General features: G+C 39.8%; 1 protein-coding gene across 2 annotated transcripts in view; it reads left to right on the top strand.

The window, feature by feature from the left end:
* LOC144021412 (uncharacterized) overlaps positions 1 to 18577 on the top strand; it is a 299125-nt gene that overhangs the window by 7167 nt on the left and 273381 nt on the right. The window lies entirely within an intron of this gene.

Below are 18577 nucleotides of genomic sequence, written 5' to 3'. Positions count from 1 at the left end.
TCCCTGGCCTTTCATATCTTGTCCAGGTATATAAAATTATTATGCCACGTTCTTTAGCATGTTCCATGTTCTGGTTAATGAAAAACACCCCCCCGGGCTATTGCAAATGCAATGTTTAAAAGGTTAGGGTTGGTGTGAGAGATGTAGTTGTTCTCAATACAGGTGCACGTAGAAAGTCAGCAGGTGAAGTACCGCACATGCCAGTGCCCACTTGGCAAAGACAAGTGCCATCATATGGCAGCTTTACTGATTTGGGTGGAGAAAAATGTTTTGTTTTGTTTTGGTTTTTTTTCAATTCAAATTCAAAAACACTATTTGTCCCTAATTGGCATTTCAATGGCATACGAGCAAGTTTAAAAAAAACAAAACAAAATAGGCATTAAATCAATAAACATAAAAAAAACATTCATAATAAATACTATAGTTAAAAACCATAGTATTTACGTCGCGCACGGATGTGGAATGTGCGTGGAAAAAGGCCAAGCCACCAAAATCTGACGAGATTATCGCCGAGTGTCTATGATGATACCATCTACATCACTAGGTAAGTAATTAATGTAAAGTTTCATTTTTTGTAGTGTACAAAAAATTCTTTATTGAACAGTATCTTTTATTAAAACATGATTCTTTCTTTAAATAGTTGAAGCATTACATGATAAACATTGATGTTTCTTCTTCCTCTTGAACACTGGTAGGAAGTGGAATCTTTGCTTTTTTTTTTCTTTTGGGTACATGGCTGAGGTGGCTTGGAAAAGTCTTGCCCTGGTTCCATGCAAATCGTGATGGCCCACCAGCTTTTTTATCTTGGAAATGCCAACTGCACATCTTTGAGTTGGCATTTGGTGTGAAGTTGGCACTGTTACGCCCGGCTCGTCAAGGGGAAGGGAAGTAACACAATAACAGAAAAATATAGAGTAGATAAACACGGGGTCGACTTTAACATCTTAGTGGTTTTAATTGAAGTTTCAGGCAGGGGTTTGACAAGGGAGTGAAAGTGGAAGGTGAACAAATAATAACCGCATTTGACAGAACTGACAGAACGGAGGAGAAACAACAATAACCAAAAGGGGAATAATACAAGGATACACAAGAGCACAAAATGGGTTTACCCAGCTCACGGGTCTAGCGAGTGTCTCGCACCAATAGCAAAACGAAAGAGACACGAACGAGGCGAGCTGCACTGAGAAGTTCCAGCCGCCCCGAGGAGCGGCAATGCAGCGCTTTTTATTGTGGAGCAGTCCGGCCAGGTGGTAGTCGGCGATTGGCGGAGAGGGCTGGAGCTGCTCCACCGAGGACGTAGGGGCGGACGACCACCGCCCAGGACGTCGCGCTGGCACAGTCGTCCAATCAGCGCGTCGCGCTGGCAAAGTCGTCCAATCAGCGCGTCGCGCTGGCACAGTCGTCCAATCAGCGCATCGCGCTGGCACAGTCGTCCAATCCGGGTGTCGCGCTGGCGCATTCAACTGCAGTCCCATTATACGGGCACCAGCCGACACAAACACACACATACATACTAGGAGAGCGTAGCCGGCGGCGGGCCCGAGCCGCCAGCCGTAACAGCACGCCTGTAAATAGAAGGGAGATGAGAGATCATAATGTGTCATCTTGTTGTTGATGGTCATTTATGCCTCCTATATATACTAGAAGCATTTTGACAAAACTTTGGAAAAATTCAAGACTACATTCTAGTCTAATGTTTTGTGATGATTATTTTACTGGGTTTTTTAAACCAACAACATGAGTCAACAAAAGAGAATAGGTATAGCAACGCAAGAAAAAGAGGATGAATCTACAATGTGTAATGTAGTCTTTTCATGATTGCATCGAAATATTGTAGTGTATAGGTTTACGCAAACCATGGACCAGCAATGTATAAGAATGCAGATTGTCTGGACTATTATTATGTAATTAGTAAGAGCACTCGGAATGATCAACTTCATTGGAAAATTCATTCCTAACTTATCTGGGAAGACAGTGCACCTAAGACAACTTCTACATGATGGATGCGAGTTCAAATGGAGTGACAAACTGGAAAAGGAATGGCAACAACTGAAAAGGTCACTGACTACAGAACGTGTCCTGGCATATTTTGATCCAAGGAGGGCAACAAAGATCTCCACAGATTCTTCAAAGGATGGGATTGGAGCTGTGCTATTGCAGGCATATGGAGACAACTGGAGGCCGGTGGCCTACGCTTCAAGAACAATGACGGCATCTGAATGTTGCTATGCACAAATTGAAAAGGAGACTCTTGGACTAGGGTATGGATTTCAAAAGTTTCACAGCTATGTCTACGGGCTACCAACATTTGTGGCAGAAACAGACCACAAGCCGTTGATTGCCATCATTAAGAAAAACTTGAGTGAGATGTCTCCACGCATTCAAAGGCTCATGATGAAGTTACAGCGGTACGATTTCAACTTGATCTACACGCCAGGTAAGCTCATAGTGTTGGCAGATGCTCTTTCAAGGGCCACCACCACGCCAAGCCAAGAAAGCACCACAGAGACTGATGTAAATCTTCATGTAAACATGATTGCTCAGTCACTTCCTGTTTCAGACATGAAATCAAACTGAATTGCAGCTGAGACACAAAAATGACACTTGTTTGCAACAAGTAATGAAACTGTTAATTGGGAAATGGTCAAGAGGTGAATGTCCAGCATACTACAGCATAAGGTCAGAGCTATGTGTTGTGAATGGACTTGTGTTAAGAAATAGAAGAATAGTAATTCCACACTCACTGAGAAAGGAAATGCTGAAAAGACTGCATGAAGGACATCTTGGCATTGAGAAATGCAAGCAGAGAGCCAGATCAGCGGTCTGCTGGCCAGGAATCAATGCAGACATTGAGAGAATGGTTGCAACTTGTGACACTTGTATTAAACACCAGGCAAAACAACCCAAAGAACCTTTGACCATAACCAAAATTCCAGATTAACCATGGCAGAAAGTAGGGACGGACATTTTCCACCTGGATGGAAAGAACTACTTGATAGTTGTGGACTATTTGTCTAATTATCCAGAGATGGCACTATTGTCCAACATGTCAGCTGCGTGTGTCATAATGCACATGAAATCAATCTTTGCGAGGCATGAAATACCTCAGGTTGTTTGCAGTGGCAATGGACCTTGCTATAGTTGTTGAGAATTCCAACTATTTGCTCAAAAATATGACTTTGAACATGTGACCTCAAGCCCGATGTATCCACGTGTCAAATGGAAAAGCCGAAAAAGGGGTCCACATAGTGAAACAGTTACTGACGAAGGCACAAGAGAGTAAGTCAGATCTTTACTTGGCACTTCTAAGCTACAGAGCTTCGCCATTAGAGCATGGTCAATCTCCTGCAGAACTACTCATGGGAAGGCAACTACGGACTGACTTTGTTGCATGTAAATAAACTGTTATTTTGCAATCAAAAAACACTTTTTTATTGTTGGGGTAGTGTTTTATAGAAGTTTAGGTGTTTGTAGAATCCCTCATGCAAAAAAAAAAAGTGCCAAATTCACTAGAGTGCATGAAATAACATCGTTTCACAAAAAGCTTGATTTCTCCGTATTTTGGAAGAAAATAGAGGATTTGGGTGAAACGAAGCTGTTTTCTATTGTTGATTACTGAAGATCTGAATAATGTAGAAACAAACTTTTTTTTTAGATGAAAGATGAGACTTCAATCTTTCATTTGGTAGTATCCGCGTTTCCATAGTCCTAACACAACATTTTCTGTGGAGCTTGAAAGATCGGTAAAATTCTGTAAATCAGCTGGCAGTATGGGGTTACCTTTTCCGAAAATGGCTGGCAGTCAAAGAGTTAAGATCTGCAAAAATCAGCGTCCTTATTTATTTTTAGGGAATGAGTTGACCTGATTGGTATTTTTTGCAAAAGTATATATACCCATCATCGCTCGTACTCATTGCACGATGTTGCTTTTATTGTCCATAGAGGCTATCAAAAATAAATAAAACAAAAATGAAAAAAATACATATGTTTGGATTGGTCTGATACCAGTGAACATCTTGAGTAGTGGAAAGTAAAAGAATATTCATAAATGACTTAGTTATAACACTTACAATGAGTTCACAAATTTTGTACAAAATACCGTAAGTGGGGTTGTTTTATTTTATGCCTCAAGGACTAGGTGGCGCTGTATTTATAACTGAATTTTGTCATAGAGATACCTTCAGGCCTTGACTACAAATGTACATGTCAAGTTTGGGATTTTTTGAAGCATGTACCGGGGAGTTATTAAGCATATCCTTCATTCACAATACTGCTTTTAACGTCCATAGAGGCTATCAAAAATAAATAAAACTAAATAAAAAAAATACGTATATGTGGATAGGTCTGATGCCAGTGAACATTTTGAGTGTTGGAAAGTAAAAGAATATTCATAAATGACTTAGTTATCACATTGAAAATGAGTTTACAATTTTTGTAAAAATACCGTAAGTGGGGTATTTTTTTTTCTGCCTCAAGGGCTAGGTGGCGCTGCATATATAACTGAATGTTGTCAGAGAGATACCTTCAGGCCTTGACGATAAACATACATGTCAAGTTTGGGATTTTTTGGAGCATGTACCGGGGAGTTATCAAGCATATCCTTTTTCATTGCGAAACGTGTTTACAATTTTTGCAAAAATACCGTAAGTGAGGTATTTTTTTTTCATGCCTCAAGGGCTAGGTGGCGCTGCATATATAACTGAATGTTGTCATAGTGATAGCTTCAGGCCTTGACTATAGACATACATGTCAAGTTTGGGATTTTTTGGAGCATGTACCGGGGAGTTATTAAGCATATCCTTTTTCAGTGCGAAACACAAATTTTGATGCCCCGCCCTCATCATATAGTATTTTGAAAAGTCAAGATTTTCCCCCTGTTGTTGGCTCAGGTCTTGACATGGTCCAGGTCAAGTCTGAAGTCAGTCGGATGAAACGTGTAGGAGAAGTGGGCAAAAGTATGCCCCCTGTAAATGCGCAAAAATCCGCAAAAATGGGACATTCAAAAATTCGTAGCTCACTTCCTGTTCATTTTAGCATACGGGTCCAGGAGACTTTTTTTGTAGGTCTTGGGCTTCCTCATACACTTAAAAATATTCATAGATCTTGCTTAAACGTACAAGCGGGGCTGCTTCGTTCAAAATTTCTAGGGGGCGCTATTGAGTCATTTTTGGAAAAATAGCACATTCTACAATAAATTATTGCTCAATTTGCCAGGCCAGATGTGTGTGCCAAGTTTCATGTGCTTCTGTGCCAGTTTAGACCCTCAAAAGTGGCATTGTTTTCTTGGCGAACAGTGCTTAGCCACGCCCACAGCGATTCCCGAAAACTCACAAACTTCATGTTGTGACATCATGAAGGCGGAAACCCCCATCTTAGCAAATATGAGGTACGTCCAGTTAACGTGGTTGGAGAAAAACGTTGAAGAAAAATCGTAAGAAAAAAAATCGCCAGTAGGTGGCGCTATCAGTAAGATGAAATATAAGTTTGTAGACGAGTTAAGGGCTGGACTGTCATCAATTGTGTGAAATTTTGAGAAGATAGGATCATCTGGGTCAAGTTAATGCAGCTTTTATTGTCACGAAAAATCTTCAGATTTTGCGGGACCGTAACGGCCACGCCCCCCTTTGGGGAAAAGTTACAATATTCAGTGTGGGGCATAATCAACATGTTAAGGCATTTCTGACCAATTTTCAACTCTATCCCTTCAACGAGCTCGGCACAGTAGCTGAAAACGTAAAGTGTGACATTTATTGTTACCACTAGGTGGCGCTATATGTATAACAGAATTTTATCATATAGATGTTTTCAGGCCGTGACTATTACGTTGCCTGAGAAGTTTGAGATTTTTTGGAACTTGAACATGGGAGTTATTAAGCATTTGCTCTTTCTGGACAAATGAAATTTTAAAGGCAATATTTGATGCCCCGCCCCAGTCATATAGTATTTCGAAAGGGCAAGATGTTTTGCCCAGTTGTTCTCTCAGGTCTTGAGATGATAAATGCCAAGTTTGAAGTCAATTGGATGAAAAATGTTTGCAAAGGGGGAAAAAGCATGACCACAGTGAATGTGCCAAAATAGGCCAAAAGTGGACATAAAAACATTCATAGCTCACTTCCTGTACATTTTAGCTACATGGTCCCAATAGACTTTTTTGTGCGTCTCGGGGTGCTACACGTGCCTGCCAATTTTCGTTGCTCTAGCTCAAACATGCCGGGCTTGGTTTTTATTTTTCTATGCTAGGGGGCGCTATAGAGTCGCGTTGTTATGACGACTTCATAATATCAAATTTTTCGCCGGGCCTGAGGAGTGTGCAAAGTTCGGTGAGTTTTCGTGAATGTTTAGGTACCCAAAATCGCGATCGTTTGCGGAGAATAAAGAAGAAGAAGAAGAAGAAGAAGAAGAAGAAGAAGAAGAAGAACTAGAGCTGCGAGCAGCTATAAAGGGCCCTCGCAGCCCGGGCCACGTTGGAGTCCTTGCACGTTGGGGTACTTGCACGTTAGGGTACTGGCACGTTGGGGTACTGGCATATTGGAAGCAAAATTTCTTTGAAAATGGCATAATAAACGTTTACATGTAGAATATTTTTTTTGCCAGTGTGTGTCAAGCTCAACGGGTTTTGGTGATTGTTAAGACCTGCAAAAATCAGCGTCCTTTTTTATTTTTAGGCAATGAGTTGCCCTGATTGATATTTTTTGTAAAAGTGTATATATACATCATCGCTCGTTGTACTCATTGCACAATGTTACTTTTATTGTCCAAAGGGGCAATCAAAAATGAATAAAACAAAATGGAAACGTACATACGTTTGGATCGGTGTGAAGCCAGTGAACAATTTGAGTGGTGGAAACTAAAAGAATATTCAGAAATGACTTAGTCATCACACTTAGAATGAGTTTAAATTTTTTTGTACAAAATACCGTATGTGGGTTTTTTTTTTTATATAAGCCTCAAGGGCTAGGTGGCGCTGTATTTATAACTGAATGTTGTCATCGAGATACCTTCAGGCCTTGATTATAAGCATACATGTCAAGTGTGGGATTTTTTTTGGAGCATGTACCGTGGAGTTATTAAGCATATCCTTCATTCACGATATTGCTTTTAATGTCCACAGAGGCTATCAAAAATAAATAAAAATATATATATGTTTGGATAAGTCTGATGCCAGTGAACATTTTGAGTGGTGGAAACTAAAAGAATATTCATAAATGACTTAGTTATCACACTCAGAATGAGTTTACATTTTTTGTACAAAATACCGTATGTGGGGTATTTTTTTTTTATGCCTCAAGGGCTAGGTGGCGCTGCATATATAACTGAATGTTGTCATAGAGATAACTTCAGGCCTTGACGATAAACATACATGTCAAGTTTGGGATTTTTTGGATCATGTACCGGGGAGTTATTAAGCATATCCTTTTTCAGTGCGAAACACAAATTTTGATGCCCCGCCTTCATCATATAGTATTTCGAAAGGTCAAGATTTTTCCCCCTGTCGTTGGCTCAGGACTTGACATGGTCCAGGTCAAGTCTTAACTCAGTCAGATGAAACGTGTAGGAGAAGTGGGCAAAAGTCTGCCCCCTGTGAATGTGCAAAAATTGTCAAAAATGGGACATTCAAAAATTCGTAGCTCACTTCCTGTTCATTTTAGCATTTGGGTCCAAGAGACTTTTTTGTAGGTCTTGGGCTCCCTCATACACCTAAAAATATTCGTTGTTCTTGCTTAAACGTACAACCGGGGCTGCTTCGTTAAAAACTTCTAGGGGGTGCTATTGAGTCATTTTTGTAAAAATAGCACAATCAACAATAAAATATTGCTAATTTTACCAGGCCAGATGTGTGTGCCAAGTTTCATGAGTTTCTGTGCATGTTTAGACCCTCAAAACTGGCGTTATTTTCTTGGCGAACAGCGCTTAGCCACACCCACAGCAATTCGCGAAAACTCACAAACTTCGTGTTGTGACATCATGAAGGCCGAAACCCTCATCTGAGCAAATATGAGGTAGGTCCAGTTAACGTGTTAGGAGAAAAACGTAGAAGAAAATTCGTAAGAAAAAAAATTGCCACTAGGTGGCGCTATCAGTTAGATGAAATATAAGTCAGTAGATGTCTTTAGGGCTGGACTCTCATCAAATGTGTGAAATTTTGAGAAGATAGGATCATCTCGGTCAAGTTAATGCAGCTTTTATTTTCACGAAAAATCTTCAGACTTTGCGTCACCGTAGCGGCCACTCCCTTTGGCGAAAAGTTACAATATTCGGTGTGGGGCATGATCAACATCTTAAGGCTTTTCTGACCAATTTTCAAATGGATCCCTTCAACAAGCTCAGCACAGTAGCTAAAAACTTAAAGTATGACATTTATTGTAACCACTAGGTGGCGCTATATCTATAACTGAATTTTATCATATAGATGTTTTCAGGCCGTGACTATTACGTTGCCTGAGAAGTTTGAGATTTTTTGGAGCTTGAACATGGGAGTTATTAAGCATTTGCTCTTTCTGGACAAATGAAATTTTAAAGGCAATATTTGATGCTCCGCCCCCGTCATATAGTATTTCGAAAAGGCAAGATGTTTTGCCCAGCTGTTCTCTCAGGTCTTGAGATGATAAATGCCAAGTTTGAAGTCAATTGGATGAAAAATGTTTGCAAAGGCGGAAAAAGCATGACCACAGTGAATGTGCCAAAATAGGCCAAAATTGGACATTAAAAAAATTCATAGCTCACTTCCTGTACATTTTAGCTACATGGTCCCAATAGACTTTTTTGTGCGTCTCGGGGTGCTACACGTGCCTGCCAATTTTCGTTGCTCTAGCTCAAACATGCCGGGCTTGGTTTATATTTTTCTATGCTAGGGGGCGCTATAGAGTCACGTTGTTATGACGACTTCATAATATCAAATTTTTCGCCGGGCCTGAGGAGTGTGCAAAGTTCGGTGAGTTTTCGTGAATGTTTAGGTACCCAAAATCGTGATCGTTTGCGGAGAATAAAGAAGAAGAAGAAGAAGAAGAATAATAACTAGAGCTGCGAGCAGCTATAAAGGGCCCTCGCAGCCCGGGCCACGTTGGAGTCCTTGCACGTTGGGGTACTTGCACGTTAGGGTACTGGCACGTTGGGGTACTGGCATATTGGAAGCAAAATTTCTTTGAAAATGGCATAATAAACGTTTACATGTAGAATATTTTTTTTGCCAGTGTGTGTCAAGCTCAACGGGTTTTGGTGATTGTTAAGACCTGCAAAAATCAGCGTCCTTTTTTATTTTTAGGCAATGAGTTGCCCTGATTGGTATTTTTTGTAAAAGTGTATATATACATCATCGCTCGTTGTACTCATTGCACAATGTTACTTTTATTGTCCAAAGGGGCAATCAAAAATGAATAAAACAAAATGGAAACGTACATACGTTTGGATCGGTGTGAAGCCAGTGAACAATTTGAGTGGTGGAAACTAAAAGAATATTCAGAAATGACTTAGTCATCACACTTAGAATGAGTTTACATTTTTTTGTACAAAATACCGTATGTGTTTTTTTTTTTTTTATATAAGCCTCAAGGGCTAGGTGGCGCTGTATTTATAACTGAATGTTGTCATCGAGATACCTTCAGGCCTTGATTATAAGCATACATGTCAAGTGTGGGATTTTTTTTGGAGCATGTACCGTGGAGTTATTAAGCATATCCTTCATTCACGATATTGCTTTTAATGTCCACAGAGGCTATCAAAAATAAATAAAAATATATATATGTTTGGATAAGTCTGATGCCAGTGAACATTTTGAGTGGTGGAAACTAAAAGAATATTCATAAATGACTTAGTTATCACACTTAGAATGAGTTTACATTTTTTGTACAAAATACCGTATGTGGGGTATTTTTTTTTTATGCCTCAAGGGCTAGGTGGCGCTGCATATATAACTGAATGTTGTCATAGAGATAGCTTCAGGCCTTGACGATAAACATACATGTCAAGTTTGGGATTTTTTGGAGCATGTACCGGGGAGTTATTAAGCATATCCTTTTTCAGTGCGAAACACAAATTTTGATGCCCCGCCTTCATCATATAGTATTTCGAAAGGTCAAGATTTTTCCCCCTGTCGTTGGCTCAGGTCTTGACATGGTCCAGGTCAAGTCTTAACTCAGTCAGATGAAACGTGTAGGAGAAGTGGGCAAAAGTCTGCGCCCTGTGAATGTGCAAAAATTGTCAAAAATGGGACATTCAAAAATTCGTAGCTCACTTCCTGTTCATTTTAGCATATGGGTACAAGAGACTTTTTTGTAGGTCTTGGGCTCCCTCATACACCTAAAAATATTCGTCGTTCTTGCTTAAACGTACAACCGGGGCTGCTTCGTTAAAAACTACTAGGGGGCGCTATTGAGTCATTTTTGTAAAAATAGCACAATCAACAATAAAATATTGCTCATTTTACCAGGCCAGATGTGTGTGCCAAGTTTCATGAGTTTCTGTGCATGTTTAGACCCTCAAAACTGGCGTTGTTTTCTTGGCGAACAGCGCTTAGCCACACCCACAGCAATTCGCGAAAACTCACAAACTTCGTGTTGTGACATCATGAAGGCCGAAACCCTCATCTGAGCAAATATGAGGTAGGTCCAGTTAACGTGTTTGGAGAAAAACGTAGAAGAAAATTCGTAATAAAAAAAATTGCCACTAGGTGGCGCTATCAGTTAGATGAAATATAAGTCAGTAGATGTCTTTAGGGCTGGACTCTCATCAAATGTGTGAAATTTTGGGAAGATAGGATCATCTCGGTCAAGTTAATGCAGCTTTTATTTTCACGAAAAATCTTCAGACTTTGCGTCACCGTAGCGGCCACGCCCTTTGGCGAAAAGTTACAATATTCGGTGTGGGGCATGATCAACATCTTAAGCCTTTTCTGACCAATTTTCAAATGGATCCCTTCAACAAGCTCAGCACAGTAGCTAAAAACGTAAAGTATGACATTTATTGTAACCACTAGGTGGCGCTATATGTATAACTGAATTTTATCATATAGATGTTTTCAGGCCGTGACTATTACGTTGCCTGAGAAGTTTGAGATTTTTTGGAGCTTGAACATGGGAGTTATTAAGCATTTGCTCTTTCTGGACAAATGAAATTTTAAAGGCAATATTTGATGCCCCGCCCCCGTCATATAGTATTTCAAAAAGGCAAGATGTTTTGCCCAGTTTTTCTCTCAGGTCTTGAGATGATAAATGCCAAGTTTGAAGTCAATTGGATGAAAAATGTTTGCAAAGGGGGAAAAAGCATGACCACAGTGAATGTGCCAAAATAGGCCAAAATTGGACATAAAAAAATTCATAGCTCACTTCCTGTACATTTTAGCTACATGGTCCCAATAGACTTTTTTGTGCGTCTCGGGGTGCTACACGTGCCTGCCAATTTTTGTTGCTCTAGCTCAAACGTGCCGGGCTTGGTTTTTATTTTTCTACGCTAGGGGGCGCTATCGAGTCGCATTGTTATGACGACTTAATAATATCAAATTTTTCGCCGGGCCTGAGGAGTGTGCAAAGTTCGGTGAGTTTTCGTGAATGTTTAGGTACCCAAAATCGCGATCGTTTGCGGAGAATAAAGAAGAAGAAGAAGAATAACTAGAGCTGCGAGCAGCTATAAAGGGCCCTCGCAGCCCGGGCCACGTTGGGGTACTTGCACGTTGGGGTACTTGCACGTTGGGGTACTGGCACGTTGGGGTACTGGCAAGTTTAGGTACGGCACATTGGAAGCAGAATTTCTTTGAAAATGGCATGATAAACCTTGACATGTGGATTTTTTTTTTTTTTGTAAAAATACCGTTAAGTTGGTGTATTTTTTTTTATGCCTCTAGGGCTAGGTGGCGCTGTATATATAATGGAATGTTGTCATAGGGATACCTTCAAGCCTTGACTCTAAACATACATGTCAAGTGTGGGATTTTTTTGGAGCATGTACCGTGGAGTTATTAAGCATATCCTTCATTCACGATATTGCTTTTAATGTCCATAGAGGCTATCAAAAATAAATAAAAAAGTACATGTTTGGATAAGTCTAATGCCAGTGAACATTTTGAGTGGTGGAAAGTAAAAGAATATTCATAAATGACTTAGTTATCACACTTAGAATGAGTTTACATTTTTTGTACAAAATACCGTATGTGGGGTATTTTTTTGTTTTGCCTCAAGGGCGAGGTGGCGCTGCATATATAACTGAATGTTGTCATAGAGATACCTTCAGGCCTTGACGATAAACATACATGTCAAGTTTGGGATTTTTTGGAGCATGTATCGGGGAATTATTAAGCATATCCTTTTTCAGTGCGAAACACAAATTTTGATGCCCCGCGCTCATCATATAGTATTTCCAAAAGTCAAGATTTTTCCGTCTGTTGTTGGCTCAGGTCTTGGCATGGTCCAGGTCAAGTCATAAGTCAGTCGGATAAAACATGTAGGAGAAGTGGGCAAAAGTATGCCCCCTGAAAATGTGCAAAAATCGTCAAAAATGGGACATTCAAAAATTCGTACCTCACTTCCTGTTCATTTTAGCATATGGGTCCAAGAGACTTTTTTGTAGGTCTTTGGCTCCCTCATACACGTAAACATTTTCGTAGATCTTGCTTAAACGTAGAATCGGGGCTGCTTCGTTAAAAATTTCTAGGGGGCGCTATTGAGTCATTTTTGTAAAAATAGTACAATCAACAATAAAATATTGTTCATTTTACCAGGCCAGATGTGTGTGCCAAGTTTCATGAGTTTCTGCGCATGTTTAGACCCTCAAAACTGGCGTTGTTTTCTTGGCGAACAGTGCTTAGCCACGCCCACAGCGATTCGCGAAAACTCACAAACTTCGTGTTGTGACATCATGAAGGCCGAAACCCTCATCTGAGCAAATATGAGGTTGGTCCAGTTAACGTGTTTGGAGAAAAATGTACAAGAAAATTCGTAAGAAAAAAAATTGCCACTAGGTGGCGCTATCAGTAAGATGAAATATAAGTTCGTAGATGTCCTAAGGGCTGGACTCTCATCAAATGTGTGAAATTTTGAGAAGATAGGATCATCTCGGTCAAGTTCATGCAGCTTTTATTGTCACGAAAAATTTTCGGACTTTGCGTCACCGTAGCGGCCACGCCCTTTGGCGAAAAGTTACAATATTCGGTGTGGGGCATGATCAACATCTTAAGGCTTTTCTGACCAATTTTCAACTGGATCCCTTCAACGAGCTCGGCACAGTAGCTAAAAACGTAAAGTATGACATTTATTGTTACCACTAGGTGGCGCTATATGTATAACTGAATTTTATCATATAGATGCTTTCAGGCCGTGACTATTACGTTGCCTGAGAAGTTTGAGATTTTTTGGAGCTTGAACATGGGAGTTATCACACTTAGAATGAGTTGACATTTTTTGTACAAAATACCGTATGTGGGGTATTTTTTTTTCACGCCTGAAGGGCTAGGTGGCGCTGCATATATAACTGAATTTTGTCATAGAGATACCTTCAGGCTTTGACTATAAACATACATGTCAAGTTTGGGATTTTTTGGAGCATGTACCGGGGAGTTATTAAGCATATCCTTTTTCAGTGCGAAACACAAAATTTGATGCCCCGCCCTCATCATATAGTATTTCCAAAAGTCAAGATTTTTCTGCCTGTAGTTGGCTCAGGTCTTGACATGGTCCAGGTCAAGTCTAAAGTCAGTCGGATGAAATGTGTAGGAGAAGTGGGCAAAAGTATGCCCCCTGAAAATGTGCAAAAATCGTCAAAAATGGGACATTCAAAAATTCATAGCTCACTTCCTGTTCATTTTAGCACATGGGTCCAAGAGACTTTTTTGTAGGTCTTGGACTCCCTCATACACCTAAAAATTTTCGTAGATCTTGCTTAAACGTACAATCGGGGCTGCTTCGTTAAAAATTTCTAGGGGGCGCTATTGAGTCATTTTTGTAAAAATAGTACAATCAACAATAAAATATTGTTCATTTTACCAGGCCAGATGTGTGTGCCAAGTTTCATGAGTTTCTGCGCATGTTTAGACCCTCAAAACTGGCGTTGTTTTCTTGGCGAACAGCGCTTAGCCACGCCCACAGCAATTCGCGAAAACTCACAAACTTCGTGTTGTGACATCATGAAGGCCGAAACCCTCATCTGAGCAAATATGAGGTAGGTCCAGTTAACGTGTTTGGAGAAAAACGTAGAAGAAAATTCGTAAGAAAAAAAATTGCCACTAGGTGGCGCTATCAGTTAGATGAAATATAAGTCAGTAGATGTCTTTAGGGCTGGACTCTCATCAAATGTGTGAAATTTTGAGAAGATAGGATCATCTCGGTCAAGTTAATGCAGCTTTTATTTTCACAAAAAATCTTCAGACTTAGCGTCACCGTAGCGGCCACGCCCTTTGGCGAAAAGTTACAATATTCGGTGTGGGGCATGATTAACATCTTAAGGCTTTTCTGACCAATTTTCAAATGGATCCCTTCAACGAGCTCAGCACAGTAGCTAAAAACGTAAAGTATGACATTTATTGTAACCACTAGGTGGCGCTATATGCATAACTGAATTTTGTCATATAGATGTTTTCAGGCCGTGACTATTACGTTGCCTGAGAAGTTTGAGATTTTTTGGAGCTTGTACATGGGAGTTATTCAGCATTTGCTCTTTCTGGACAAATGAAATTTTAAAGTCAATATTTGATGCCCCGCCCCCGTCATATAGTATTTCGAAAAGGCAAGATGTTTTGCCCAGCTGTTCTCTCAGGTCTTGAGATGATAAATGCCAAGTTTGAAGTCAATTGGATGAAAAATGTTTGCAAAGGGGGAAAAAGCATGACTACAGTGAATGTGCCAAAATAGGCCAAAATTGGACATTAAAAAATTCATAGCTCACTTCCTGTACATTTTAGCTACATGGTCCCAATAGACTTTTTTGTGCGTCTCGGGGTGCTACACGTGCCTGCCAATTTTCGTTGCTCTAGCTCAAACGTGCCGGGCTTGGTTTTTATTTTTCTACGCTAGGGGGCGCTATAGAGTCGCGTTGTTATAACGACTTCATAATATCAAATTTTTCGCCGGACCTGAGGAGTGTGCAAAGTTCGGTGAGTTTTCGTGAATATTTAGGTACCCAAAATCGCGATTGTTTGCGGAGAATAAAGAATAATAATAATAATAATAATAATAATAATAATAATAATAATAATAATAATAATAATAATTTTTACAAAAACAATAGGGACCTCGCAGCGGTCGCTGCTCGGGCCCTAATAATAACTAGAGCTGCGAGCAGCTATAAAGGGCCCTCGCAGCCCGGGCCACGTTAGAGTCCTTGCACGTTGGGGTACTTGCACGTTAGGGTACTGGCACGTTGGGGTACTGGCATATTGGAAGCACAATTTCTTTGAAAATGGCATAATAAACGTTTACATGTAGAATATTTTTTTTGCCAGTGTGTATCAAGCTCAACGGCTTTTGGGGATTGTTAAGACCTGCAAAAATCTGCGTCCTTTTTTATTTTTAGGCAATGAGTTGCCCTGATTGGTATTTTTTGTAAAAGTGTATATATACATCATCGCTCGTTGTACTCATTGCACAATGTTACTTTTATTGTCCAAAGGGCCAATCAAAAATGAATAAAACAAAATGGAAACGTACATACGTTTGGATCGGTGTGAAGCCAGTGAACAATTTGAGTGGTGGAAACTAAAAGAATATTCATAAATGACTTAGTCATCACACTTAGAATGAATTTACATTTTTTGTACAAAATACTGTATGTGTTTTTTTTTTTTTTATATAAGCCTCAAGGGCTAGGTGGCGCTGTATTTATAACTGAATGTTGTCATCGAGATACCTTCAGGCCTTGATTATAAGCATACATGTCAAGTGTGGGATTTTTTTTGGAGCATGTACCGTGGAGTTATTAAGCATATCCTTCATTCACGATATTGCTTTTAATGTCCACAGAGGCTATCAAAAATAAATAAAAATATATATATGTTTGGATAAGTCTGATGCCAGTAACATTTTGAGTGGTGGAAACTAAAAGAATATTCATAAATGACTTAGTTATCACACTTAGAATGAGTTTACATTTTTTGTACAAAATACCGTATGTGGGGTATTTTTTTTTTATGCCTCAAGGGCTAGGTGGCGCTGCATATATAACTGAATGTTGTCATAGAGATAGCTTCAGGCCTTGACGATAAACATACATGTCAAGTTTGGGATTTTTTGGAGCATGTACCGGGGAGTTATTAAGCATATCCTTTTTCAGTGCGAAACACAAATTTTGATGCCCCGCCTTCATCATATAGTATTTCGAAAGGTCAAGATTTTTCCCCCTGTCGTTGGCTCAGGTCTTGACATGGTCCAGGTCAAGTCTTAACTCAGTCAGATGAAACATGTCGGAGAAGTGAATGTGAATGTGCAAAAATAGTCAAAAATGGGACATTCAAAAATTCGTAGCTAACTTCCTGTTCATTTTAGCATATGGGTCCAAGAGACTTTTTTGTAGGTCTTGGGCTCCCTCATACACCTAAAAATATTCGTCGTTCTTGCTTAAACGTACAACCGTGGCTGCTTCGTTAAAAACCTCTCGGGGGCGCTATTGAGTCATTTTTGTAAAAATAGCACAATCAACAATAAAATATTGCTCATTTTACCAGGCCAGATGTGTGTGCCAAGTTTCAGGAGTTTTTGTGCCAGTTTAGGCCCTCAAAACTGGCGTTGTTTTCTTGGCGAACAGCGCTTAGCCACGCCCACAGCAATTCGCGAAAACTCATAAACTTCGTGTTGTGACATGATGAAGGCCGAAACCCTCATCTGAGCAAATATGAGGTAGGTCCAGTTAACGTGTTTGGAGAAAAACGTAGAAGAAAATTCGTAAGAAAAAAAATTGCCACTAGGTGGCGCTATCAGTTAGATGAAATATAAGTTAGTAGATGTCTTTAGGGCTGGACTCTCATCAAATGTGTGAAATTTTGAGAAGATAGGATCATCTCGGTCAAGTTAATGCAGCTTTTATTTTCACAAAAAATCTTCAGACTTTGCGTCACCATAGCGGCCACGCCCTTTGGCGAAAAGTTACAATATTCGGTGTGGGGCATGATCAACATCTTAAGGCTTTTCTGACCAATTTTCAAATGGATCCCTTCAACAAGCTCAGCACAGTAGCTAAAAACGTAAAGTATGACATTTATTGTAACCACTAGGTGGCGCTATATGTATAACTGAATTTTATCATATAGATGTTTTCAGGCCGTGACTATTACGTTGCCTGAGAAGTTTGAGATTTTTTGGAGCTTGAACATGGGAGTTATTAAGCATTTGCTCTTTCTGGACAAATGAAATTTTAAAGGCAATATTTGATGCCCCGCCCCCGTCATATAGTATTTCAAAAAGGCAAGATGTTTTGCCCAGTTGTTCTCTCAGGTCTTGAGATGATAAATGCCAAGTTTGAAGTCAATTGGATGAAAAATGTTTGCAAAGGGGGAAAAAGCATGACCACAGTGAATGTGCCAAAATAGGCCAAAATTGGACATTAAAAAATTCATAGCTCACTTCCTGTACATTTTAGCTACATGGTCCCAATAGACTTTTTCGTGCGTCTCGGGGTGCTACACGTGCCTGCCAATTTTCGTTGCTCTAGGTCAAACATGCCGGGCTTGGTTTTTATTTTTCTATGCTAGGGGGCGCTATAGAGTCGCGTTGTTATGACGACTTCATAATATCAAATTTTTCGCCGGGCCTGAGGAGTGTGCAAAGTTTGGTGAGTTTTCGTAAATGTTTAGGTACCCAAAATCGTGATCGTTTACGGAGAAAAAGAATAATAATAATAACTAGAGCTGCGAGCAGCTATAAAGGGCCCTCGCAACCCGGGCCACGTTGGGGTATTTGCACGTCGGGGTACTGGCATGTTGGGGTACTGTCAAATAGGAAACCATCTAAATTTTAAACGTTTTTGCCATGCTTTGTGTTTGTAAAGTTTCATGGAAAGGCCAAAAATGATGCACAATTAACAAAATAAAATCAAAATGGATTGGCACATGGCTATATAGAATACTTTTTGAATATATTAGGCATGCCTGCCAATATTCACACATCTAGCTGAATCATATAATCGGAAAGACTTCATAAAAATGTCTAGAGGGCGCTATTGAAGCATTTATTGCAAATTTAATAAGAAATCTCTAAAATATTCATGCTTATGACAAGCCTGATGTGTGTGTAAAGTTTCATGAGTTTTTGCACATGTTTAGACCAAAAAAAAAAAGCAGCATTTTACTTGGCAAACAATGCATCGCCATGAAACGGCGTGGGACAAAATAAATAACTTTCGATAACTTTGTATCTTAAACATCTTAAGATGAAGCACACCAAGTTTGAAGACAGTCGGATAAATTTTGTAGGAGGAGTTCGTTAAAATATGACCCCTAAAAAAGGCCACAAAAAATGGCTACAAATCCCAACGTAAATCAAAATGGCGGACTTCCTGTTTGTTTTGGAAGATGGTTCCAAGAGACTATTTTGTACATCGTGGGCTCTTATGTATGCCTCTAAATTATCATAGCGCTAGGTGAAACGTACAACCGGGAATGCTT

This window comes from Festucalex cinctus, chromosome 6 (genome assembly GCF_051991245.1).
Source record: "Festucalex cinctus isolate MCC-2025b chromosome 6, RoL_Fcin_1.0, whole genome shotgun sequence".
Lineage (NCBI taxonomy): Eukaryota > Metazoa > Chordata > Actinopteri > Syngnathiformes > Syngnathidae > Festucalex > Festucalex cinctus.
The sequence above is the reverse complement of the archived record's forward strand: the minus strand, read 5'-3'. Positions and strand labels throughout refer to the sequence as shown.